The 27,876-nt window shown below is 41.4% G+C and overlaps 1 protein-coding gene across 9 annotated transcripts in view; it reads right to left on the bottom strand.

Moving 5' to 3' along the window:
* The window catches only part of LOC101100603 (histone-arginine methyltransferase CARM1-like), a 294,777-nt gene that overhangs the window by 233,472 nt on the left and 33,429 nt on the right, over positions 1-27,876 (bottom strand). For 2 of the 9 annotated variants that reach the window (XM_045043488.1, XM_045043487.1), the window contains exon 1: positions 1,403-1,578. The exons of the other annotated variants lie outside the window; for them this stretch is intronic. The gene's annotated coding sequence lies outside the window, so the exon portion shown is untranslated. Of the gene's footprint in view, positions 1-1,402; positions 1,579-27,876 lie in introns of those variants that run through there. 9 annotated transcript variants of the gene reach the window in all.

The raw sequence follows: 27,876 nt of genomic DNA, 5'->3' as shown, positions 1-27,876 counted from the left end.
GATACAAAATTTCTTTCCCAAATAAAAGCAAACTGCATCAGTAGTATATACAAAAGACAATATATCATGATCAAGTAGGGTTTCTCCCGAATGCAAGGCTGGTTTAACGTTCAAAACTCGATCACTATAATTCACACACTAACACTGCAAAGTTTTAAGTAACAAAGAAAACACATTTGACATAATTTAATAATCGCTGACTACAACAATTCAAATAACCCCCCAAGTAGGCAAAAGACTTAAAATGATACTTCAGAAGAGAAAATAGGCACAGAACATAAGCCCCTGAAAAAGTGCTCAACATCAGTAGTCATCCGAAGAATTAAATCAAAACTCCCAGGAAATACTACTAAAACCAGGCAGAATAGCTAAAGTCATAACCCTAGTGGTGGGTCTGTCAAACCCTAGAACTCTCACGTGTCACTGCTTGGAATGCAAAATGGTACAATCACTATAGAAAAGGTCTGTCAGTTTCTTATAAAACTCAACATGCATCCTGGCACAAAAATGGATACATAGATCAATGGAACAGAGCAGAGAATCCGGAAATAAACCTGCGGTCAATTAATCTATGACAAAGGAGACAAGAATATCCAATGGGGGAAAAGACAGTCTCTTCAACAGATGGTGCTGGAAAAACTGGACAGCTACAAGCAAGAGAATGAAACTTGACCCCGTTCTTACAGCATACACAAAAATCAGTTTAAAATGTATTCAAGACCTAAATGTGAAACCTGAAACCTAATAGAAACTCCTAAAAGAGAACACAAGCAGTAATCTCTTTGACACTGGCCTGAGCAACATTTTTCTAGATACGTGTCCTTTGGCAAAGTGAAACAAAAGCAAAAATGAACTATTGGGACTGCACAGAAATAAAATGCTTTTGCACTGAAGGAAACCATCAACAAAACAAAAAGGCGAACTACTGAATGGGAGGAGATATTTTCAAACGATATATCTGAAAAGGGGTTAATGTCCAAAATATATCAAGAACTTACACGACTCAACACCAAAAAACTCACAAGTAATGCAATTAAAAAAATGTGCAGAAGGCCTGAATAGACATTTTTTTTCCAAAGAACACATACAGACGGCCAACAGATACAGGAAAAGAGGCTCAACATCACTCATCGTCGGGGACATGCAAATCAAAACCACGATGAGATACCACCTCACACCTGTCAGCACGCCAAGAAACAAAAAGACAAGAAATTACAAGTATTGGAGGGGATGATGAGAAAAAGGAAACCTCGTGCACTGTTGGTAGGAATGCAAACTGGTGGAGCCACTGTGGAAAGCAGTGTGGACGTTCTTAAAAAAACAATTAAAAACAGAATTACCATACGATTCAGTAATTCCACTACTGAGTATTTGCCCAACGAATACAAAAAGATACACGTACCCCCATACTTATGGCAGCATTATTTACAATAGCCCAAATGTGGAAGCAGCCTTGATTGTCCATTGGTAGATGAATAAAAAAGATGTGGAAATTGCTCAGCCAAAAAAAGAATGCGATCTTGACATTTGCCACAACGTGAATGGACCTAGAGATATAATGCTAAGTGAAACAAATCCGATAAAGACAAATATCATATAATTTCACTCACATATGAAATTTTTTAAAAAAGAAAAAAAAACAAGACAGAAAACAAAACCCCAGACTCTTAAGCACGGAGAACAAACTAGCAGCATGCCAGAGGTAAGGTGGGAGGGAGGGTGGGTAAAATAGGAGATGAAGAACACACTTATTGTACTGAGTAACGTATAGAATTGTTAAATCATTAGATTGTACACCTGAAACTAATATAACACCTCATGTTGATACATACACTTCATATACATTTACATATACTTCAAAAATTTTAACAACAGGTTAAAAACATCATACCATGAAAACCATGCCCATGAAAGCACCAGCATTCTTGGATAAGGCATGACTGGATGCTTCAAGATTTTCTTGCTAATGTGCATCTCTGGAAATTTCTTTTGTCACCTCTTAACACCATAGAGAAAGAGTTGCAAACATAGAAACTTTAAGAAAATTAAATTCATTTATTTTCTGCTGATTGAAAAAAACGCACAATGACTCCATTTCAGAATGACATAACTTCATTAAGCTCAGAGAAGAGTCGAGTCTTATTTGGGCCTTCATTAAGAGCCACTGGAATTAATGTGTTAATTTATGATATCAGCAAAATGCATGGGCATATCTTGAAATTAATGACAGGAGACTGATTAGATGTCTGTTGCGAAATATAGAGCAAGGAATATTTGTTTTACTTGAATTAGTTGATTTATCAAACCCAAGAATACTGTCCCATTTTTCAGAATCATGGAGATAAACAGAAAAAAAATTTTTAAAACCCATATACCCACTCTGTGACCCAGAACTTCCAATCCCAGGTATTTCTTCAGGAGAACTGAAAACATGCATCCATCAAAAAACATTTTATGTACAAGAATATTTACGGCAGCTTTATTTATAATAGCCAGAAACTGGAAAGAGCCCATATGTCCGTCAATAAAAATGTATCAACAAACTGAGGTATATTAATATAATGGACTAGAACCCAGCTAAGAAAGGACAAAGTACTAATACTCAAAACAGCATGGGTGAATCTCAAAACCATTATGTTGAGCGATAGACACTTTACACAGAAGCATACACACTGTGCGATTCTACATAGAAGACAGGCAAGACTGAAACTCAAGGGGGAAAATGTCAAAATAGTGGTTGTGCCTGCGGGGGGGAGAGGTGCAAGACTGAGAAACTTCCAGGGGTAACGGTATGTTCTCTATCTTGATAGGGTTTAAGTTGCATGGATGGAAGCATTTATCACAATTCATCAAACGGTATACAGAAGATTTACACATTTCATTTCACGTAAATTTTACAAAAAAAGAAAAAACAGTAAACAAATACCAAACTTTATGATTTGCATGCTGAAGAACTTAGGGTGAAATGGACTGATGTCTACCGCTGATTTTAAAATGTGTCAAAAACAAAATGATGAGGGCGCCTGGGTGGTTAGGTCGATTAAACATCTGACTCCTGATATCGGCTCAGGTCATGATCTCAGGGTTGGTGAGATCGAGCCCTGACTCGGGCTCACGCTGACAGCATGCAGACTGCTGGGATTCTTTCTCTCCCTTTCTGCCCCTCCACGACTCATGCCAACACACGTGCACTCTCACGCTCTCTCTCAAAATAAAGAAATAAGCATTAAAAAAAAAAACCCAACAGGTGGATTTATTAATGGAGAGAGGAATGGGTTAATAAATAGGCATGATAGAGCAAGAATAAGAAAACATTAATAACAGAATCTAGATTTTAGGTATATGGATGTTCACTCACAATATAAAATTTTCATATTCAAATATTTGGGGAAAAAGGAAGTTTGATTCTACTTATGGGTATTTAGGTGAAAATATTTCTAAGTGGTATTATCTTTGAAAATTGAGGGTTTGTGGTCCTATTTTTACAAAGTCAACGTGTATTCATCTGGAATATAACCTAAAATATAAATTTTGAAATAGCCACATTTATGTTATCTGGTATTTTTATTAAAACTACATCAGAGGGGCGCCCAGGTGGCTCAGTAGGTTAAGAGTCCGCCGTCAGCTCACGTTGTGAACTCACGGCTCGTGGGTTTGAGCCACGCGTGGGGCTCTGTGGTGACAGTTCAGAGCCTGGAGCCTGCTTTAGATTCGGTGTCTCCCTTTCTCTCTGTCCTCCTCCACTCACGTTCTGTCTCTCTCTCTCAAAAATAAATAAAGCTTAAAAAATTAAACAAAAAACTACATCAGAACGCTCAATCTGTATTCTGTGGATAGAATGTAACTTTGAAAGCAGTATTTTGAAAGTCAGTGATGAATTGGTTTTTAACAATTGTCTTCAAAAGAGATAATTATTTACCTCTACCCAAGCTTCTTTTTAATATCTATACGTGTCGAGTTCTAACCAGCTGGGAAACTTAATGACTTTCCATTTTGAGCTGTTTAGGATAAAGCAATCACTTTTTTTCTTCAACTGTTTTCTACATAGGGAAGTAAAGAAAACACATTTTAATAGTAACAGATGGGTTAAAGTAGAATTTCTCAGTGGCAATTCTAATTCCTAATAATTCTATCAAGAAGATTGCAGCATTTCTAACTCTTTAAATTTTTACATGTGACAGACTATGAACATCTTGGAATTACCTTATGTAGGGATATGAGAACCCCATGTGGCTCCTTAGGATATAATCTGTAGCTCTTGAGAACTGATGGCATAAAACAAGGAAGACAGATACATGATAATTCACCGATTCAATGTAGATCATACTAATCCCCCAGGGCACTCTTTCCTACCTGGCCCAATAGAGTCACAGAATCCTTCTCAACACAGGGACAGACTGGCCTTACTAACTGATCAGACCTGACACAGGATAAAGGTAGGAATCTCGGCCCTTGCCTACATGTCTTTAGGTCATGGATGTAGAAGTCAGATTTCTGTTAGCTACAAACGTGACTTGACAGTTACATAATTGAACTCTGTTGACTATGGAGTATTCTCTTTGGCAACACAGGCTGGGTTGTTAAGGAATTTTCAAACCACAAGGCTGAAAAACTCTGTGATGGCAGAGGCAAAATAACCCTTCCCATTTTAGCAAAACAAATTTGTTTGCTATGAAAAGTAGTGTTTGAAAGGGCGGGCCTACGCCGGCCGACTCCATCTTGTTCTGTGTCCTCCACCTTGAGTGACTATGTCCCCGACATGACCCCTTTTCCGGGAAAATCGCAGAAACCTCAGATCGAGCCTCCTCCCCTTGAGTAACCTCCCGCTCACCCGTTCAAACTTCCTGATCAAAACACGCCCAGCAACCTGCGTAACAGGACTCTGACCTTCCCCAGCCAATCAGCCGAGGCCACGACCCTTCCCCAGCCAATCGGCTGCCCCTAGACCCCTATAAAACCTTTGTGCTTTTGAAACTCCTCTCTCTCCCCGGTATCTCACCGCTGCGTCGGTGCAGGTAGGAGACTGAGCTAGAGCGAGCTCGAATAAAGGCTCTTTTGCTTTTGCATCGGACTCGGCTCCCTGGCGGTCTTTGGGGATCACGAATTCTGGGCATAACAGTGTTCATTAAAAGAGTACAAATTTGAAGATCCTGGTATCATCTTTTATTTAGTAACTTTTAAACTATCTCATTCCAAAAGGTTCTGAATGTCCTGAAGACATCTTCAGTAGAAATGGATTTTATTAGTTTGTTCATTTTCTTTTGGGTGGTTTTTAATGAGGAACTTCTGGTTACAGATGGTGGATTAAAGCTATTTCAATTCAATTTGCCTTCACATAAATCCATCGGATGGAATAACTGGGCTAAAAGGGCAAGCAGTGATCTCTAACTCCATTTAAAATAAACCAGGATTAATCGAATGTGAGAAACAATGATATCACTTGAGCTCCTGGATCTTGCTATGCCTGAAGCAGATGCATTCTTGAAATTTTGTTAGTCTTTTTAACTTACTTCAGTTTAAGATGTGATTCTCACACCTCCAACAAAGAGTCCCCAGAAGGAGTGCTATTCTAATAATAATTATGTGTGTGTGTGCGTTTATAATGTCATAAAATAAAATAAAAACAAAAAAGAATTGAGAACAATGGTGGGAGAGCAAAACTGATATGAAACTTATGTATGGAAAATTACAGGTACCACAGACTGTTCTAATTGCTTTACATATAACACTCATTTAATTCTCACGACAAAACAATGCAAAAGACACTACTATTATCTCCCTTCTACAGATAAGGAAACTGAAACACACAAAGACTGAGAAATTAACTTACCCAAGGTCACAAAGTCAGGAAATACACATACTGGGAATTGAACCAAAGCTGTTCAGTTTCAGAGGCTACCCTCTTAATCGATAGGCTACTCCACCGCTCCACATAAAGGAAGAATGACTACATACACATACAACCCACAGTCTTATACATTCTCTAGAAATGGGCTAGCCATTTGTCTGAGACCTTTCTATCTGGTTAATAAGCTGTTACACAGAAAGATGACCACATTCAGACAGTGGCCCACTGTATCCAGAATATAAACATGTATGAATTACTCACGGAAATCAGAGATACCTAAATAAATGCCGCCTCTGAATTTTCATAAACACATACAGTGATGTGGGAGACAGCGCTCTCAACATGCCCATAAAATATACCAGGTTAAGTTTCATACAGAAGTTGTAATTAAATCAAAAGCCATTCTACTAGAGATCAAAATAATGCTCTTCAGTCATAAATAGCCTAGTTTTATCCACAGTAAATCTTAGTCCATCTAGAGTAAGGGATTAACTTAATTGTTTTGGACATCTACCTCCATGAATATTAATTTACATTGGTGATTTTCACAAACTCCTGGCAGATGGTCTCTCTCTTAAGAGACTAGTCTTTTGAGAGCGAGACTAGAATGCCCATGTTCTCTGTTTCTGAAAAAACAAACAAAAAAAGCTATGTGTCTTGATATAAAAAAAAATCGAGGAGTCTAACCAAGATCCTTGTCCAAAGAATAAGACACCTCACCTTCACAAGAGATGAGCCCAAGAAGCTGTGATGGACGATGAGCCAACATATGTGGAGAAAACAGCTCTGGGTCTGTTCTCATCCAAAATGGGGAAATGGGGGAAAAGAACGACTGCTCACACTTTTTCCAAAAAGAGCATGGCTATGACAGTTTCTTTCTGGAAATTTTTCAAAATCGGCATTATCAATTTTAAGCAATGTAACCTCCTGATGAACCCTCTAAGATGAATCAGTTGCAAAATTAACCCCTAGGCAACACCTTGAGCTGACCTTTTGCATAGTAACTAGATATAGGCCAATTAAATATCATTAAAACATCTGGTAAAAATAATTATTTTGGTTGAGAAGCAGTTGATTGTGGGCCATCGTGTGTTCTGACCATAATTAGTTATCTCGCTGAACCAGGTGTCAATTGAGTTCGATCCTAATTTGCGGTAATAAAATATCTTATATTTTCCTTCTCTAGATAAAGAAATGTGATCCAAAAATTGTCTGACATCTATAAGATCAAGTTAAGAATAAGAGGAAAATCTGTCCAAACTTTCCCAGTTTTACAGCATGAGGAATTATTATTCCCTGTGTCAGGAGATCTGTGCCCGCTCATCCTGATTTTTTGGGGGGTATTAAGTTTTAAGCTCTACATAAACATCTGTAGACAAAGTTTTTATTGAAGTTAAGCAAGTTAGCTAGATCTTGTACAGAGGGTCAAAGATAGAAGAAAGAGCAATAAAAAAATCTGGAAATAAATATATAGTTCTTGACAGGTTTCTCAATGAGGTTATAAATAATATAGTAGTGTTCCATTTTATACCAGCTCTACCTAAATCCACTTGCTTTCTAAGGTATAATAATCACAGCCAACAGACATTGATTCTGGCAATTTGATAGGCAATATTCTATCTAGATTTTACTGTTGTTGTCTCATTGAATCCTCACAGCAATCCTATAAATTAGGTACTGTTATAACTCAAATTTACAGATGACTTAAGCGAGGCACAGAAATATGAATGAATTTGTCCCAAATCACACATCTAGAGGGTGGCTGAACAGATTTCAAACCCAGACAATCTTACTTCAGAGTAATCTTCTACTCACGATGCTCTGTATGCTGTACTCTTTTGGCTCATAAGGCACATGGTTTTTCAGGGAAGCTTAGAATACATTTTGGATGAGATGTCCAAAAAGCTAATGGAGCTACAATCTGGGGAGAGGATGGTTATGTAAGATCATCCTTTAAATAAAAAAGAACAAATGACAGCAAATGCAAAGGCAACAGCAACAACAAAACAGATACATTTGACTTCATCAAGATGTGAAACTTTGGGGGCATCAAAGGACAACATCAAGAGAGTGAAATGACAATCCAAAGAATGGAAGAAAATATTTTCAAAGCATATATGTGATTTAAGGGTTAATATCCAGAATATATAAAGAACGTCTATAACTCATCAACAAGAGCGAAACAGCTCAATTCAAAAATGGGCAAAGGACTTGAACAGACATTTCTCCAAAGAAGATATACAAACTGTCAAGAAGCACATGAAAAGATACTCAACATCACTAGCCATTAAAGAAATGCAAATCAAAACCACAGTGAGATACCATCTCGGACCCATGAGGACGTCTATTATAAAAACAAACAAAACAAGTGTTGGTGAGAGTGCGGAGAAAATGGAAGGGACCCTGTGCATTACTGATGGGAATGTAACATGGTACAATGACAGTGGAAAAGTTGCGTGCTTCCTCTGAAAGTTAAACATTGAATTACAATACGACCCAGCAGTTCCCTTCTAGATATATACCACAAAGAATCCAAAGCAGGGAATTAAAAGAAAGAAAATTCTGATCCAGGCAGAGAGGCGGGACCAGGGCAGGTAAAAAAAAAAATCTGACACATGCTGTCACATGAATGAAACCTAAAAACACTAAGCCAAGTGAAATAAGCCAGACACACGCAGACAGATATTATATAACTTTACTTATAAAGGATTCTAGAAGAGGCAAATTCATTGAGACAAAAAGTAGTCAGAAAGTAGAATAGAGGTTGCCAGGGGTAGAGGGAGGGAAGAAAGGAGAGTTATTATTTAATGGGCCCCCAGTTTCTGTTTGGGATGATGAAAAACTTCGGGAGATAGATAACAGTGATGATTGCACACACTGTGACTGTACTTCATACTACCAAACTGTGTATTTAAAAATGTTTTAAATGGTAAATTTCATCTTATTTCTATTTTAACACAGGGAAAAAAATTTTTTTTTAAATGAACAGAATCTACAATGGTTTTTATCACATCCAGGAACTGGTTTACCTGTAGAATTAAACACATGAATTACAAGGGATCAGAGTAGAATGTGAAGAGTTTCAGAGGTGGGACATCTTCACTGGCTGATTCAGCTATCTACAGAGAAGACACCAGCTGTGCCCAACTGAAAGGAGCCTCCTCGGGAACTCGAGCTGGCCAGTGACCCTTGGTTTATAAAGCTGATCAAAGTGTGTCTCTTGGGTCAGGTGGAATACGGGCACCCAGAACTCTCACACCTGAGATCTATCCCAAGGGAAAATGAACCAACATTACACGGACGGTTCCACTTGGACAACAACAAGTTTGGAGTGAGATCTAAATGGAATGCCCGAGAGGCGGCTGTGCTGAATTCCATCAAACTCACTGCCCTAGTGGCCAGGCTGCTACCCACAATTAACCTGGAGGAGAAAAGGCAAGGTTGCTTTCCCAGTCATCTAAGAAATTATCTGACAAACACATAGCCAAGCAGCAGCCATTCCTCTGTGCAAAGAGGATAGAATTAAAAAAAAAAAAAAAAAAAAGGCTTGATTTAAAATTTCAAAATGGCTTCCAAGATGCCAACCAACTGGGTATGAAACTTTAGCATGTTGCTTAGGGTCTCTGAGCGTTGGTTTCTCCATTTCTAAAGACAGGATAAGAATTTCACTTCATAGGTTTTTGTGTAGCTTGAGTAAGATCTAGCATAATGTCCAGTATGTAACACATACTCCATTGAAATGTATTTTGCTATCACGAGGAAAATTCTTGGGTGCTGTAATGGTCAGTATTCCCCCAGAGAAACAGAACCAATAGAGGGCAAGATGTTAAGGAATTGGTTCACACTATTCTGGGGGGCTAACAAGTCCTAAATCAGTAGGACCAGCTGTTGAGCTGGAAACCCAGGAAAAATCTGAGGTGGCAGTCTCAAGTCCAGACACTGTGTGGAGGCCGAATTCCTTCGTCCATTGGGAGACCTCAGTCTTTGCTCTTAAGGGCTTCAACTGATTGGATGGGGCCCACCTGTGCCATAAAGGGTAATCTCTTTTACTTAAAGTCAACTAATTTTAAATTCACATCTAAAAAATGCCTTTACAGCAGCATCTGGTGCCTATGGTCTACCAAACAACTGGTGCCTATGGTCTAACCAAGTTGGCACACAGAATTAACCATCACAGGGAACAGGGGACTCAGGCATGTACCATTTCCAGTTAATCATTTTACATGACTAGTTACGTTGACTATGTGTCTCAAGATAAGGGCTGGGGCAAGATCAGCCCATAACGGAAACATAAACATTTAATAAAGACACTGAAAGAGAGGGAGAAGGTGGTTTTCTGGAAAGGGTTCCATGTAGGAGCCCAGCATAGCTACTGGACTTGCTCTCGGAATCCCGGGTTCTCTACCCGACTGGGCTCAGTTCCAGACGCACAATGCTCTGTGTCCCATTCCCTGCCTCACTTTGCTTTGATTTCATAAAAAATCTGTGATGCAAAATTTTCTGAGGTTATATTTGGAGTGTGATTGGTGGCTCTATATAAGGGATGAATCACCAGCTACAACTGGCATGGGGATGGTAATATTTGACACAATATGGGACACTTGTACCATATGCTATTTATAAGATCTTACGTATAGGCCAAAAGAGCTCAGAACACCCAAACGGTGAGTCCTGGATTTTTAGTCATGTCAACCACGTAAGACTGATCGCTAATACACGAGCTAACTCTTTGGGGTAGAAATTAGTGACAGAAAAAAAACCTAGCATGACTTGTGTAAACAGATTCTACCTCTTAGCTGTGCCACTGGGCTACGTAACTCTGTTTGTGGCAATTCTCTATAAAACTGGTTTTCTCTCTGTAGAACAAGGATACAGCTTGTTTCCTCCCCTGTGGGATTTGCACGAATCTGGAGGAAACCACCCAGATGTTCAAATAATATTGTTTCATGAGAATCAAAGGCTTCAGGAAAGGTTGACCAGTGGCAGTCTTTCAAATATAAATTTATGAGGCATCTCAGATATTGACGTGCTGGCTGTAATTAGAGAGCCACACTGAAAAAATTCCTTCTCATTTCAAGAGAATGTTCACTGGGGCGCCTGGGTGGCGCAGTCGGTTAAGCGTCCAACTTCAGCCAGGTCACGATCTCACAGTCCGGGAGTTCGAGCCCCGCGTCAGGCTCTGGGCTGATGGCTCAGAGCCTGGAGCCTGTTTCCGATTCTGTGTCTCCCTCTCTCTCTGCCCCTCTCCCGTTCATGCTCTGTCTCTCTCTGTCCCAAAAATAAATAAACGTTGAAAAAAAAAATTTAAAAAAAAAAAGAGAATGTTCACTAAAATTATTCTGCTCCCATCCATCCCACCTCGGAATTGGAAATATGAAACACGGAAACTCACACATTCTTGCAGATTAACAAACCAATAGCCACCTTAATTAATTCTTCTTTGTTAGACATTACATTATAAAAAATTTCCTTGACCTAGTTTCCGTCTTCGAATATATGAATAGGCTGCTATAGGTTTTCCAAGCTAAATAAATCTCTACCATTATGGAACTCTGAAATCAGACCTTTGGTAACAAATAGATTGAAATTACTATCTTAAAAAAAACTGTCAGCTGTGCACGTTGGTGATACAAGGCTATGATGCATTTTATTTTCTTAAAAAAGAAACTTCATTCAAAACCTAGTATTGTTCAAATAAATGCACCAAATCCATTAAGTCAAACACAATCACCAATTTTTCTCAACAGTTAATAAGAAAAACCTTGAAGGTTGGTATAGCTTTCCTCGCCCGTGGTATAACGCTGAACATTTCTGTAAGATGACCATTCTTATAAGATGTTGGAAATACACACAGAAGATTAGCACATCAATACAGATTATTAGAAGAGTGTGTGAAGAAGGGAAAAAATACTCCTGCCTCCAAAGCACATTCTCACACAGCTTAAAAACAGACGGAGGCATTTTCTTTTTTCTTTAATTTTTTTTTAACGTGTATTCATTTTTGATAGAGAGAGAAAGACAGTGAACGGGAGAGGGGCACAGAGAGAGGGAGACACAGAATTCGAAGCAGGCTCCAGGCTCTGAGCTGTCAGCACAGAGTCCTCCACGGGGCTTGAACCCATGAACCGTGAGATCATGACCTGAGCAGAAGTCAGATGGTTAACTGACTGAGCCACCCAGGTACCCCAGATGAAGGCATTTTCATTAGCAACTGAACTGTCTTAGCAACTGCAAGGAAAAGGGAAAGCAAGCTATAACTCTATGACAAGTTTTATTGCCCAAAAAGGGGGGAACACAAAATAAACAAAAGTGTGCACACCATTGGAAAAACTTGAAATTTCAGTGTCTTGACTTCATTATCTCTGTTTATTATCTGATGACTCCTTCATTATTTTTAATGCTAATTGCATCAATGTCCTTTATCATTCTCCAGGAAGCCACCTGACATTTGTATCTATAATAAGTTGCAATTACGTTTACCTTGAGAATTCTTTCTGGAATTTTCTAACACTGCACAATCACTGAATATACTCACGTATCACAAACCAAACATGGGAATTGGTACAGATCAACAAATGTTGAGGTTCAGGACAGCACTACTCTATCGCGGCAAGTTACACGGTCCAAAGTGAAGAGAGCATTCTGGACGGGGCCATTCTTCAGCCACGGAGTTCTGGGTGATCTTGGTATAATCCCTCCACCTTCAACAATTAAAATGCTGCATGCATTTCCAATTGTTATTTGATGACAAAATAATATGAGTTACAGAAATCAAAGTCCTGATTTGGGGAGTCACAGAAATCGAAACAAGTAGAATCCTCTCCATATTAAAATGAATCATGAAGGGGAACTTTGTACCACATATAAAGTCAGATTTAGGAAACAAAATAAGTCAGATATAAGTCACACTGGGTACTTCGATTTGCGCCCAAAAAAAGACCTTCTGCATTCTCCTTATAAGATCCTAAAAGCTGCCTACAAAGCATGAAAACTCACTCTGTAACCACAAAATAATTACTATTCTCTGTAAGGATGAGATTGTCCTGACCTTATGAAATTATTCTCAAACCCAAAAATATCATGGCAAATAATGGTAATGCTCTCAAATAAAAGTAATTTTTATAAAACAGATTTACTGCAAGAAAAAAATTGTATAATTCAAGTTCTCAACAACATAAATTACATTTTTTAAAAAAATGTTTATTTATTTTGATGGAGAGGAGGGGCAGAGAGAGAGACAGAGAGAGAGAGAGAGAGAGAGAGAGAGAGAGAGAGAGAGAGAGGGAGAGGGAGAGGGAGAGGGAGAGAATCCCAAGCAGGATCCACACCGTCAGCACAGAGCCCAACATGGGGCTGGATCTCACGAACCATGAGATCATGACCTGAGCCAAAATCAAGAATCGAAAATCAAAGAAATCAAGAAACTGCCTTTTTAAAAATAAAGCAGACTAGGGGGCACCTGGGTGGCTCAGTCGGTTGAGCGTCCGACTTCGGCTCAGGTCATGATCTCACGGCTTGTGAGTTCGAGCCCCGCCTCGGGCTCTGTGCTGACAGCTCAGAGCCTGGAGCCTGCTTTGGATTCTGTGTCTCCCTCTCTCTCTGCCCCTAACCCACTCGCATGCTGTCTCTGTCTCTCTCAAAAATAAATAAACATTAAAAAAAGTTAAAAACAAAATAGAGCAGACTATTATCAGAAAGGCATAGGCTAAGTTAAAGAAAGCCTGCATTAAAATCATAAACGTGGTAGCACCTGACTTAAAAACTGTAATGTTTAACCTTAGATTAGTTTGAAATTCATTTTGTTTTATGATAGGAGATGAGGATCTAATTTATGATTCCAGCAAAATTTGCTGTGTAATGTTTCCTCCCGCTGATAATGATGCCAATTCTTATCATATACTAAATTCTTTTAAACACTAAGTTCTGTTTCTGGGGTATCTACACAATGTGACACCAGTACAACACAATTTTAATTTGGGGAATTTTGCAATAGCTTCCAATCTGATAGGGGAGAGTCTCCCCTAAATATTTTTTAAACAATATTTTCAAATTGCTCTAATTATTAAGTCTTCCATACAAATTCTGGAATCATTTTGTTAAGCTCCACTGAACTTCTAGAACGTTCAGTTGAGGTTCTTATTGAAATTAGATTAAATGTCTTTATTAATTCTGAAACCCAAATGCACACCTAAGTGGGAAAGAAAACACAGAAGGGAAGACATAAGAAAATTAATAATGATTGTCTTCAAGTGATGGAATGATGAGTCATTCTCAATTTCTTCTTCATTTATTTTTGTGTTTTTCAAGCTTTCTACAACAATCATTACTATAGCCAAGGACCACTGACATATAACAGTGCCTATAAATGAATCCCGGAAATCCACGACTCATTTCTAAGATGCTCTTGGAACACAGGAAGTATTCATGACAATCAGTAAAGGGATGAATTGTGGGGACAGAGAAAATACTACATTAATTATATTCCCTAGGAGTCAAATTTTGTTATATTTTATCTTTAATGATTATCCAGGGCCACCTGGGTGGCTCAGTCAGTTGTATGTCCGACTCTTGATTTTGGCTCAGGTCATGATCTCGTGGTTCGTGAGACTGAGCCCCATGACAGGCTCTGCAGTGACAGCGTGGAGCCTACTTGGGTCTGTCTCTCTCTCTCTCTCTCTCTCTCTCTCTCTCTCTCTCTCAAAAATAAATAAACAAATAATACTTTACAAATATAGAGTTAGGAATACACTTCAAAGACTTAAGGATAATATGTTAGGAGAAGAATCAGGATGCCTATTTTTCCCAAAACTTGGACGACGAAACAGTATGAACTAACGTTACCATTACTGTCTGCAAGTTATGTGCCACTTAATTCCCCAGGTAATAGGAGGTACTGTCCTCACGTTGCGGCCATGGCGGAAACAACAGTGAACCACAAAAATGAGCAGATGTGGGATTTCAGTCCGTGCCTGTCAGATTCCGTGGGGTATTATTATCTTAACAACCTCCACATATGCTCCCTTCCACAATCACATCCCCTAATATCCATGTTGGTGAAATTGGATATTTGGACCGGCTTCTGGAATATCATCTCTCTTCCAATGATCAATATGTTGATTATAACTTGGGAGTGAATTCTAATAAAAGCATTAATAATGATGAATTTTTCCAGCGTGAGACACGGCATGTTTCTTCATTTATCCAAGTTTTCCAAGGTTCTCAGTCAACATTTCAAGCCTCTTTCTGTAGATACCTAGACATTGCTTAAGGTTATTTTTGGAGATTTTACACTTCGGGCAACTCTCTAAACAGAATCTATTCCATTACAGGCTCAATAATGCTTCTGCTCATCTGTGGTAGGGCTGATGATTTTGGTATACTTCTTTTGAACTGGGTCACTTAACTCTTGATAATCATAGCGTTTCCATTGATTCTTCTTTTTCTAGACAGACAATTAAACCATTTATATATTTCTTCTCCATTTTTCCCTATTTTTGACACTTGTCTTCAAATAGGTTAGAATTTCCCAGAATTGTAATTGTTAGAGCAGACGCCCCTGTCCTGGTCCAGACTCTGTAAGGAAAGCCAGAACTCATTTTCAGCCGGTCTACTGGTGTGGATTTATGGGCTGGGAAAGAGCTGCTGTCTGGACACTCACAGAAAAAGCCCAGTTCTCTGCCCAGAAAAGTTCATGTCTCACACAGCAGAGGCCTCCAGAGAATGCCGGTCCAGCTCAAAGGTTCCCGGCCACCCTACCCAGCGGTCCATGTGCTATGCTCCCCAGTGTCTGCACTTTCTCCCATATCATCATTAGGAACCAGGCTGGTGGGTATAGACCTGTAGCCTTAAAAATATTAAGAATCCTTCTCTTCCTTAGTTTAACAGCATAATATTATGGTGGAATTTCCTTTTTTTAAGTTTTATTTATTTTGCGGGGGCGGGGCGGGGGGCGGGAGAATTCCAAGTAGGCTCCATGCTGTCAGCACAGAGCCCAACGTGGGGCTTGATCTCACGAACTAATCTCACCAACCATGAGATCATGACCTGAGCAGAACTCAAGAGTCAGATGCTTAACAGACTGAGCTACCCAGGTGCCTCTATGGTCGAATTTCTTAATGCTAATACCATAGATTCACTTAGCATGCCATTTAAAAGGCACCAATTTTATATACATTGTAAACACAGACACGTTAAAAAAAAGTACTTCAAACAAAGAGACGTCGCAACACAAAGTGTTATGGATGATCGTCTCACGGGACAGTTTTGGTTTTTCTGTTTTCCACCTTTACAGTTTCCTTTTTTCTTTACACAATGAGATTGTAGTATTTCTACCCTGGGGGTGGGGGGCAGCCTTTTATGTTGAAAAATGAATATAATTCGGTGCTCTCAAAAGCTTCAAGAGATAATTTGCACATCCATGAAACTGAAATAATGACCAAACAACATGCAAAAAAAAAAAAAAAAAAGGGACGGGGGCAAGAAATTAGCATAAGTTGAAGCATAGACATGCACAGAGGAGGTGCTGGCCAGAGCGCACAGTGGAAATTATCCATTTATGACTTACATCCTTACCTACTTCCGATAAGAATCTCAGGCTGTTCATAAGATGTGGTGAGGTCAACATTGGGAAAACTTGCAAAAAAGCTCCTTGGAGAGTGCGGGTGAACTTGGCTTGCGTCAGCCGCAGCACAGGGAGTTCTGGGTCACGGCACCGTGAAATACGCAGAGCGTTCGGAAAGGAGTCGTTGTGCTGGGCAATCAAAACAAACTGGCGCTGACACCTGAGGTCACTTGAACCCACCTGTCCGTCTTCCTTTCTTGCGAGCAAGGCTGAGAAACAACGTCTAGCGAATCCTTTTCTCCCGCTACTGGTCTGCTAAGCAGGCGCCGAAGGAAACAAAGACTTCAGGCTCCCCAGCTGCTTTCAGGCACGACAAGGGAAGGAACGGGATGGAGTGTTCTCAACTGCAGAATTACAAAATGTAACTCAGAGACACCCGTGGCCACGTGCTCGGTGGCTAGGGGCCCGTGGGCCAGGCTGCGCCCCGCTTGGACACACCGCGAGGACGGACGCTTCGGCGAGACGCCGGGAAAACGCCAGCCCCCAACCCAAAGCTCTTATTAACTACCAGGCAGACTTCACCTGGAGTCCGTGACATTTCATCAGACCCGAGTGTGAATTAACTTAATAAAGGCCATGCATTCCCACTGCAATTTAAATTAGCACAAAAATCTGGGATATTAGACTACAAGAGCATACAAGGACTACACGGCCATGTGTCTTTATATCATTTCCACGTACAGCCACCAAGGGGAAGTGAGCTTAAGGAAGTCCGCAAAGCAATCAACACTGGCTTGTGAATATTATTCCACTTCTCTAAGCCTCAGTCTCCTCATCTATAATTGGGGGGGGGGTGGTGGTGATGACGACGACAGTAATAATAATACCTTCCTCGTAGGGGTGTTGTGAGGCCATTCACACACGGTGCGTACTACTCACGTGCGGATTTGTAATCACCGAGTGAAGATGTGCTAAGGCCCTACTCTTCTCTGATTTGATTTCCTGGCTCTCTTTCCCACGGAGATCATCCTCCACAAATGACTACAATGCCAGCCACTGTATTTCAAAGCAAGCAGAGAGCCAGGCTACCTTCAACACTCCTGCAAAACCATTGTAAGTGGCTGGCAAATGGCCAAGGGACTCACGCAGGCAGAGGAGACAGAAGTACGAGCAGCTAGAACCTTCGGCCGCGGAAGATGCTTCAAATGAATGCAGGTCAAATAAGTCACACAAGTTGTTGTTTTTTTTTTTTTTTTAATCTTTGGTTAATTTTGAAAGAGAGAGACGAGAGTACAAGTGGGGGGGGGGACAGAGAGAGGGAGACCCAGAATCCGAAGCAGGCTCCAGGCTCTGAGCTGTCTGCACAGAGCCCGACACGGGGCTCGAACTCACGAGCTGTGAGATCGTGACCAGAGCCGAAGTCAGACGCTCCATCGACTGAGCCACTCAGGTGCCCCAGTAACACAAGTCTTTAAATGCTAACAGGGAAATGGGAAGCAAAGTCAGAATTGTCAGAAGAACAGACAGGCTGGACAGTGACTTCAGATCCTTGCATTACACTGGAAGCCCAGCCACACAGACAGTTTTGTTTAATCAAAGGACTCCTGGACAAATAAATGTATACCCCACGCACCTGTATCTGACTAAAAACATTTATCGCCAGCTGAAAGGCCTCTTTTTGGACAATCCCACCGTACAAATGTTACTCCGTAGAAACCTAACATCCAGCTGGTGGAAGGCTGGCCCACTAGTCGTTCCGGTGAAAAGCCTAAACTACAACACGGAATAAATCGGAGAGTTAGGGCTCTTGTACTTTGTCAAGACGTTCTGCCTTGATGAAAACACTAGCAACTGTGAGAGGAGGAAACTGTGAATTTCCACAAATAAGCTTATTTTCATTTCACACCTCTTATGACTCTCAGATCAAAAACCTAGATTCTCCTAGGTCTTCTGTGCGGCTCATGAAAGCAATCCACTCTCAGGGCACCAAATCCTTCTCCTTCACAACAGGGCAGTAAATTGGTTAACACATTTAAAAATTCACAGAAGGTTAAAAAGCTAAAGGATCCTTAGAAATTCTAGTCACGGGGTGCCTGGGGGTCTCAGTCGGTTAAGCATCTGACTTCAGCTCAGGTCATGATCTCACAGCTTCTGAGTTTGAGCCCCGCATCGGGCTCTGTGCTGACAGCTCAGAGCCTGGAGCCTGCTTCGGATTCTCTGTCTCCCTTCTCTGTCTGCTCCTCCCCTGCTCACGCCCTGTCTCCCTCTCTCAAAAATGAATAAATTAAAAAAAATTTTTTTTAATAAAAAAAAGAAATTATAGTGTGAATCGTTTATCACTCAGACGAGGGAATAAACAAGGGCACAGAGAGGCCCAGGCACTTGACCAAAGTTGCACAGCAGATTAATTTCTAAATGAATAGCCAACACAGGAATGAGCACTTCAATGCTTTTTTTTTTTAAAAAAAACAGTGGTTTTTCAAATCGTTTTTAAGGGAAAATGCTTTTTACTATTTTCAAATGTAATCTTACACAGAACTCCAATATACATAAGGGTCAGAGATGCCTACTAAAAGTCAAGGGAGGGACTATCTAACCCAGCGTCTCCTTACCCCTCTTCCCATCTGTCTTACCTCCTCCCCCCATCCCCAGCCCTGGCCTACAGATGCCTCTGCAAAAGTCTGGAATTAATGGAGTGGAGTCTGAACCTTTGCATATATCATCATGAGACTCTGGTTTCTCCTGAAATGCTGGGGCCCCCGGTCTGTGCCTTCCCTATTGGGCTACATCCTCTGCGATCGGCAGGTGCACTACTGGGGCCTGAGGCTCCTAGACTCGTATCTCCTGTTCGTCTTCCTTTCCTTCTGCTCGTGTACGTACACAACTTAATTATTTCTCCTGGTGTCTTCTCTCCTTTTAGGCCACCATCAGGGACAAGTCTATTAACTGCACTGGATGTCTGAGCAAATCTACTTTATTTTAAAATGCATCAAAGCAAAGGAAAACAGATTTTCTGGTTCAGAATGTCACTAAGTGTTTTATAGCTGGCCCCTTCTTAACTTGGCAGTCTGTTGGAAAGAAAAAAAAAATGGAAATTTTTTTTTTTCCTGGGGTTTCATCATTCTGAGAGTGATCTGGGCGGACTCGCTCTCCAGGCGCTTGAGAAGAGGCCCCGGACCCTCGATGGGCGTGTTCAAGCAAACACGCATCATCACATTAAGCTTTGGGAAAGTCACGGGATTGAAAAACCAGTTCAAGACACCCCGACCAAAGGCAGTAGATGGGAAAAGAAGATTCCCGCTTTTTAATTGCCTTTATTTTCACAAATGCTGCGAGCCCAAAGCAAATCTTTTCCCCGAGCCTATAGTACACACAGCATATAAATATGACTCCTTTGGTTTCCCCTCTTTGCTCAATGTTTGCCACCCACAACGCCGCTGACGTTTGTCAGACAACTGTTTTTGCTGCGTGACATTATCCTGTACACGGAAGGCCTTCACTCACTGAGGGCCAATAAGGCCACACCCCAATCACTATGACAACCAGAAACGCACCTATACATCCTCAACACCTCCAAGGAGTGTAGAACTGGCCTCTGACTTAGAACCAATCCCCATCCATCACCTACTCCGTTTTTCCCTTCCTTCCTTGCCTTCTTAGGTCCCCTTAACATCACTGTAGTTCTTTACCACTGTCCCCATAAGGTGTATGACAGTTACCCACTTGTGCACCTGTCCCCACTGCTTCCTGCCCCCATCCTTGAATATCTTGAGAGCAAGGATCACATCCCAAACTCTGTGTCCTATAAACACTCAATAAATGTTCCTTGGGGGAAAAACTGGCTGACACAAACACGAAATGGGAAGAGGTTTTGAAATATGCAACATTTTGGAACTTCTACCTCCTCAACTCCCTGAAACTGATTTTGTAATTTTGGAGGAACTACAGGGAGACATTTTTATTCTCTGGAGGAACGTGTATTATTAGTTTTTGCCTACTTTTGAGCCTCCTTGCTACCACGGTTACCAGGAAAAAAAAATCTGATTCCACCACCAATCACAGATCCACTCAAACTAATTAAACTATGTTTGCAAAATTTGCAGAGTCAAAGTGGTTGTGAAATGGGGAAATAAAAACCTAGGTTTTACCTTAAGGGAATTTCAAATACCAACGTCAGACATAAGGGGGTAGATGAGTGAAGTGAAAGGCCTCGCAGGAGTGTGCGAATTCTAAAAGACACAAAGATCTATATATAGATATATCATATATAAATACACGTCATATAAAATATATATGTAAAAGATATAATGAAGGGCTCCTGGGTGGCTCAGTTGTTTAAGCGTCTGACTTCAGCTCAGGTCATGATCTCATGGTTCATGAGTTCGAGCCCCACCTCAGGCTCTCTGCTGTCAGCATAGAGCCTGCTTCAGATCCTCTGTCCCCCTCTCTCTCCGCCCCTCCCTGGCTCATTCCCTCTCTCTCGCTCTCTCTTTCTCTCTCTCTCAAAAATAAACATTTAAAAAAAGATAATGGTAAGAGACCTAAAATACCACAACACAGAAAAACATCCATGGGTCCGCTATGGCATGAGGTTTCCATATGCTTTTCCGTTTAACCTTCCCTATTTAATCCCTTAGCCAATGATACTAAGACTATCCCCATCTAGACAATAAGGCTGCCAGAGATTAAGTAATCTCCACAGAGCCACAGAACTCATATGGAGCAGACCCAGGATTCAAGTTCACCCAAGCTTGCATTTGTTCACCTCCGAGCTCTGAATCACCCCGCCCAACCATCTCCCCCCGCACTCAGGGTTGGACCCTCCCCACAGAACTAAAGGCACTTAAACATAAATAAAATAAATTGTGCCACAGCTTCAGAATCACACATCACACTACGTCTTTGTGTGTGTCACTGTTCCCATGTCACGGCCGCTTGCCCAGAAGGAAAGGGCAGAAAAGAAAGGAAAACATTTTTTGATACGTTTGATGCATCCGGCCGTGTGCTTTATAATGAAATCTCATTTAATCCCCATAAGAAGCATCTGTGTTTTCGGATGAGGACATTGAGATACTGAGGGTAAGTCACCTGCCAAATTTCATCTTTCTCTGTGGTCCTACACCTAGGGAAGACTCTACCTGGGATTCAGTGTAAGTCTCATCATGCCATAATGCCACCTATATGATTCTTTTACATAAAAAATACTGAAAGAGACCAGGTTTTCTACACTATACAGAATTACTGCCTCAGGCAGGGAATACAAGATACCAACACTTCAAGTAAAATCGCCAGTTCTGCTGGGGTGATCACTTAAGCTCCCGATGGAAACGAAATGATGCAAACTTTTCCCAAGGAGAAGAGAGAGTCAAAGTTCCACTACCTTTATTTCTGCGTGTTTTTTGCAGAACGAAGAAACAACTCTGGCAGGGGATTTATTGGCTGATCTTCTCCGTCTTCAAACAAATTCTGCCCCGTCAGCCTATGTGTTCAAGGCTCAATTTCCTGATTGATAATTATATTAAATTTTGCAGATAGAGCTGTAGTTCTCATCTGATTCTGTGCCTTATAAAAGTCTTTTCTAATCAGTGAAGTTTCATTACAATATGCTTTGTATTAGTAATTATAAAACGGCCATGGTATTTAGTTCACTTCATTATATTTTCAAGCATCAGGTTCTCAGGTTATTAAATTAGACATGTTACCACTGGGAAGTGTGGCAATTTTTCCTAATTAACAAAGACAAAGGGAAATATTGTTTCACGGTCTAAAGGTATTCAGAAGCTAATAACTTCTAAGAGTCACTCCACTTGGTGAGACTTGTGAAACACACACACACACACACACACACACACACACACACACACACAGGACTCCACTTTTGCCAAATAGCACAAAGCAGGCACTCAATAAAACAGGAGTTCTAAATGAAATCTCCCTTTCCCCTCTATTTGTGCTCTGGATGCTATTTTAACACAAGTGCAATCAAAATGATCATTGAGGGAGATGTTGCAAGTTATACGTGGTCACCGATGAAAATCAATAAGGCCTCTCAAATAACAGGTCCGAGGAAACAAATTATGCGTAATTCTTACCTTCACAACTCAATGATGCTTGAAATGAAATCCCTTTATACCCTTTATGCAAGAATGTCTTAGTAGTAGTTAGTGGCTTGAAAGAGGGGGTTTTTATCAGCAAGACTTCTGCGGCTGCACGTCTCGCCTCAACTTCAGGGGTGACGGGTGCCGGATCAATGTATTCAGGTGTTGGAAGCATGCTGTTGCTTAGCTTAGAGAGAAATGCTACCTACGGGCTCTTCCTGCTCTTAAGTAGGGGCAAGAAATAGACAGGAAAAAACAGTCCTTCACATGCAGAGGTTTTTCACTGCCTCAAAGTCCTCGTAAGTCTCAAAATTACAGTTCTGAAAGGGAAAATTAGAGAAACAATCCCTTAATTTCTTTCTCTCTCTACTTTCCAAAACAAAATGTCTTTCTCAGGCAAATTTTACCAAAATAAATATGAGCAAGATTAGACACAAGGAGGGGCGCCTGGGTGGCTCAGTCGGTTAAGCATCCGACTTCAGCTCAGGTCACGATCTTGCGGTCCGTGAGTTCGAGCCCAGCCTACTTCCAATTCTGTGTCTCCCTCTCTCTCTGCCCCTCCTCTGCTTGGTCTCTCTCGCTCACACATGCTCTCTCTCTTTCTCAAAAAAAAAAAAAAGAGGGGCGCCTGGGTGGCTCAGTCGGTGAAGCGTCCGACTTCGGCTCAGGTCATGATCTCACGGTCCGTGAGTTGAAGCTCCGTGTCAGGCTCTGTGCTGACAGCTCAGAGCCTGGAGCCTGCTTCCGATTCTGTGTCTCCCTCTCTCTCTGCCCCTCCCCCGTTCATGCTCTGTCTCTCTCTCTCTGTCTCAAAAATAAATAAACGTTAAAAAATTAAAAAAAAAAAAGATTAGACACAGGAAGTATTTACTCTAAGTCATGGAAATATGTATGCATGTGTGTGTATATATGTGTATATATATGTGTATATATGTATGTATATATGTGCATATATATATGTGTATATATGTGTGTATATATATGTGTGTGTACATATATATATATATATATATACATACACATACACACACACACCCACACATGCCTATAATGATAGAGATATATATGCACAAATAAAATATATACCAATGGTATACATGTATGTATATGTATGTATACCTATACAATCTTTGGTGTATACTTTATGTATACCTATACATGTGTCACTACAAGTATATTTATAATATATACATATGATTTTCATAAGGTAGGTACTAATACGATTTTCACATTACAGATGAGCAAACCGTGGCATAGAGACTTCCCCAAGGCACACAGGAAGTAAGTGCTACAGTCAGGATGCGAACCCAGGGAGCCGGGTCCCTGGATCGCGGCACATTAAAGGCAAAAGCCACTTAGCAGCGCCCAGAGGACACTGCATGTACTAACGCCTACTGCTCTCCGACTTCTTATTGTCTGTGCCAGCCACAGGGTCTTTGCACGTACTGTTCACACTTGCTGGACCCCCTTCCCTCTCGTCCTTTTCAACGTCAGCTCATCTGTCACTTTCCCGGAAGCAGCCTTTCATGACCTCCTGAATTATCTTCTGCCCCATCCGAGGTTCTCCCAGGACTACATATTTCCCCTTTACAAGATTACACTTATCTGAGTAATCATGGGATTAAGGTCAGCTTCTCTCACTGAACGGTCAGTGAGAGGTGATTAAGATTAAGGGAGTCAGATTAAGGTGAGGACTGACTCTGCTTGTGATCATCTCCAGCTTCTGCCAGTGCCCAGTACAGTATGGAAGGGTATGTGAAGGAATAAATGAACTGCTATTGCAGCCTCTGAGGAGATGAGTCTTTTAGACAAGGTTTTTCTCAGTTTGAAGGATGGAAGTCGTTAACGTCGAGGGCCAAAATGAGATGGCGTGCCAGAGAATGAAGGGTTGGAGATGGCTGGGGTGGGGACCTCATCCATCCATGCAGCCCTCAATCACTAAGCACCCACCTCTCTGTTAAAGATCAGGTTACTATCAACGTCATAATGAAGACAGCTCCACACGGAAATCGTTTTTGCTCTGTGTAACTAAATAAATGCAGCACGGTTCAAGGGCGATGGACCCGGGAAGGGGGTTGGAGGAACGAAACAGCTCAGCACTGACTGCAGTTAGGAATGATTTAAGTGGCGAAGAGATCTCTCAGCGAAGTCGAGGAGGAGGCGAATGTGTTTTTCACGTCGATGAAAAAGAATCAGATAAAATCTTCCGTTCGAAGTTACAGGCACCTGAGAGAACACGGCTTTCAAGGTGCCACAAAGGGCTTAAAAATGCAGGAGGGCACAGTGCCGGGTTGTGGAGGAAACTGTATGCATGCGCAACACTTCTGACTTCTTCCCATGGCTGATGAGGAAACTCTGAATAGACATACATGTAGGACAAATATGATATCAAATGGCACAGACCATTCTTCTCTTAACTTCCCAAATTCCTCATCTCTCCTGCCCTTGGTGCACCGGGCAAGACCCCTGACCTCTGCTCATTCAGACGCTCATGGCTTCTCTCCTTCTCACGGCATCAGGGCTCACCTCCACGGAGGTGACTCTCCAGATACCCGTGTCCCTTCCCAAGTGCCTCCCTCACACCTCTTCCCTCCATCTGGGCATTTGATGTTTGTTCTAGACTCCAGCAGCTGTCCACCGTGACTTCCTTGAATCTGTAGGTACAATTTCACTCCGCACGCTCACATCTCCCTCTCTTGCTGGACAAGTGGGAAAGTCGTGCTTAGGAATATTAGGAAGATCTGGCTGGTAGCAAAGAGGAAATTACACTGAGGTGGGAACTGGGGTGGGCACTCAAAAAGCAACGGTACCCTTCCATCTACCACTCTTCACCCCCCCAGAGCTCTTTAAAGTGACCTACACTCTGGGGCAAACCCTTAGGTCCCGGATGCAGGTAAGGCCATCACACACAGGTGTGCGGTTTGCACAGTGCCCATAGGTTCCCGGCCAGGGGTGACACGGGGGCCATCTTCTTGTTAACCACAACTTCTGCATCCGTGCAGAGAGGGGTGCCTTCTTCTAATTCAACAGTGGACCTGTGTGTAGAAGTCTAACAGACAAGCAAAGTTGACTACAACTCTTAAGCCACACAATAGGTCACGTAGGAGGAAAACGAAGAAAGATCGCTCTGTCCGGCGACAAATACGCTGAAGTCCTGAAGTCACACGCACCTTTGGCAATTAGGGCAGAAGTGCCCGTGCTGTCTCCTCCGTACCCACAGCGTAAAGTGAAGCCTGATGACCGACACACCCGCCTTCTTACACACAGCCTACCGTCAGCCTTCTCACTGAAGAGAAAGATGCAATGCCGGTAGAAACTCCTGCCAACCTACAGAATAACCAGTACACAATTGCTTAAGAAACTCCTACCAATCCTATACGCTAATCAATCTACTCTTTTAAGAAATATATATAAGAAACTAATAAAAACAACTAATATAAAATATAAATACCTAAGGGAGCCTGGGTGGCTCAGTCAGTTAAGTGTCTGACTCCTGATTTCGGCTTAGGTGGTGATCTCACGGTCATGACATCGAGCCCCTCATCAGGCTCTGTGCTGACAGCTCAGAGCCCAGAGCCTGCTTCAGATTCTGTGTCTCCCTCTCTCTGCCTCTCCCCTGCTTGCACTCTGTCTCTCTCTCTCTCAAAAATAAACATTAAGAGGATATTTGAGGAGGTCTGCTATCTAGACTCCAAAGAACATTCCATCAACGATTAGCAATGGTTGAATCTAGTTGGAGGGTATTAGGTATCCATAGCACCCACTTCTCAGTATTTCTCTGCGTTCAGATTTTTTTTTTTAATGTTAATAGGCAAAATGATATTGCATCAATAAAAGGAAAAAGGCTACTATAATTTAAGAATGAAAAATAAGAATTCTGAAATGAACTGGATTATTTTAAGTTCTTATCTGAGTTCCAGTTAGGTAACATACAGTGTTGTGTTTGTTTCAGGTGTACAATATAGTGATTAGACACTTCCATACAAACCTGGTGCATTTTTTAAATGTTTATTTTTACTTTTTATTTTTTTTGAGGAAGAGAATATGAAGTGGGGAGGGGGGGAGAGAGAGAGGAGGAGACACAGAATCCAAAGCAGGCTCCAGGCTCTGTGCCAACAGCACAGGGGCTTGAACCCACAAACTGCAAGCTCATGACCTGAGCTGAAGTCTGATGCTTAACTGACTGAGCCACTCAGGCACCCCCAAGCGTACTCCTCAATCCCTATCACCTATTTAACCCCAACCCCCACCTCCCCGTTGATAACCATCAGTTTGTTCTCTGTAGTTAAGAGTCTATGTCTTGGGGCGCCTGGGTGGCGCAGTCGGTTAAGCGTCCGACTTCAGCCAGGTCACGATCTCGCGGTCCGTGAGTTCGAGCCCCGCGTTGGGCTCTGGGCTGATGGCTCAGAGCCTGGAGCCTGTTTCCGATTCTGTGTCTCCCTCTCTCTCTCTGCCCCTCCCCCGTTCATGCTCTGTCTCTCTCTGTCCCAAAAATAAATAAACGTTGAAAAAAAAAATTAAAAAAAAAAAAAAAGAGTCTATGTCTTGGTTTGTCTCTCTCTCTCTCTCTCTCTCTCTCTCTCTCTGTTTTCTCCCTTTGCTTGTCTGTTTTGTTTCTTAAATTCTAAATTCTTAAATTCTTTTGTTTCCCTTGCCTCGGGAGACATATCTAGAAGAAAGTTGCTACAGCCGATGTCAAGGAGGTTACTGCGTGTGTTCTCCACTAGGATTTTTATGCTTCCCGGTCTTAAATTTAGGTCTTACATCCATTTTTAATTTATTTTTGCGTAAGGTGTAGAGAAGTGGTCCAGTATCATTTGGTTGCATATTGCTGTCCAGTTTTCCTAACACCATTTGTTGAAGAGACTATCTTTTCCCCATTGGATGTTCTTTCCTCCTTTATCAAAGACTAAATGGCCATATAGTTGTGCGTTCACTTCTGGGCTTTCTATTCTGTTCCATTGACCTATGTGTTTATTTTTGTGCCAGTACAATACCGTCTTGATGACGACAGCTTTGTACCATAACTTGAAATCTGGACTTGTGATGCCTCCAGCTTTGCTTTGCTTTTTCAAGGTTGTTTTGACTAATTCAGGGTCCTTTATGGTTCTATGCAAATTTTAGGATTGTTTGTTCTAGCTCTGTGAAAAATGCTGTTGGTATTTTGATAGGGACTGCATTCAATGTGTAGATTGTTTTGTGTAGTATGAACATTTGAAGAGTGTTTGTTCGTCCAATCCATGAGCATGGAATGTTTTCCCATTTCTTTGTGTCCCTCGTCAATGTCTCTCATCAGTGTTTCCAGAGTACAGGTCCTTTACCTCCTTGGTTAGGTTTATTCCTAGGTATCTTATTGTTTTTGGTGCGAT

The sequence above is a fragment of the Felis catus genome, chromosome D4 (genome assembly GCF_018350175.1).
Source record: "Felis catus isolate Fca126 chromosome D4, F.catus_Fca126_mat1.0, whole genome shotgun sequence".
Classification (NCBI taxonomy): domain Eukaryota; kingdom Metazoa; phylum Chordata; class Mammalia; order Carnivora; family Felidae; genus Felis; species Felis catus.
The sequence above is the reverse complement of the archived record's forward strand: the minus strand, read 5'-3'. Positions and strand labels throughout refer to the sequence as shown.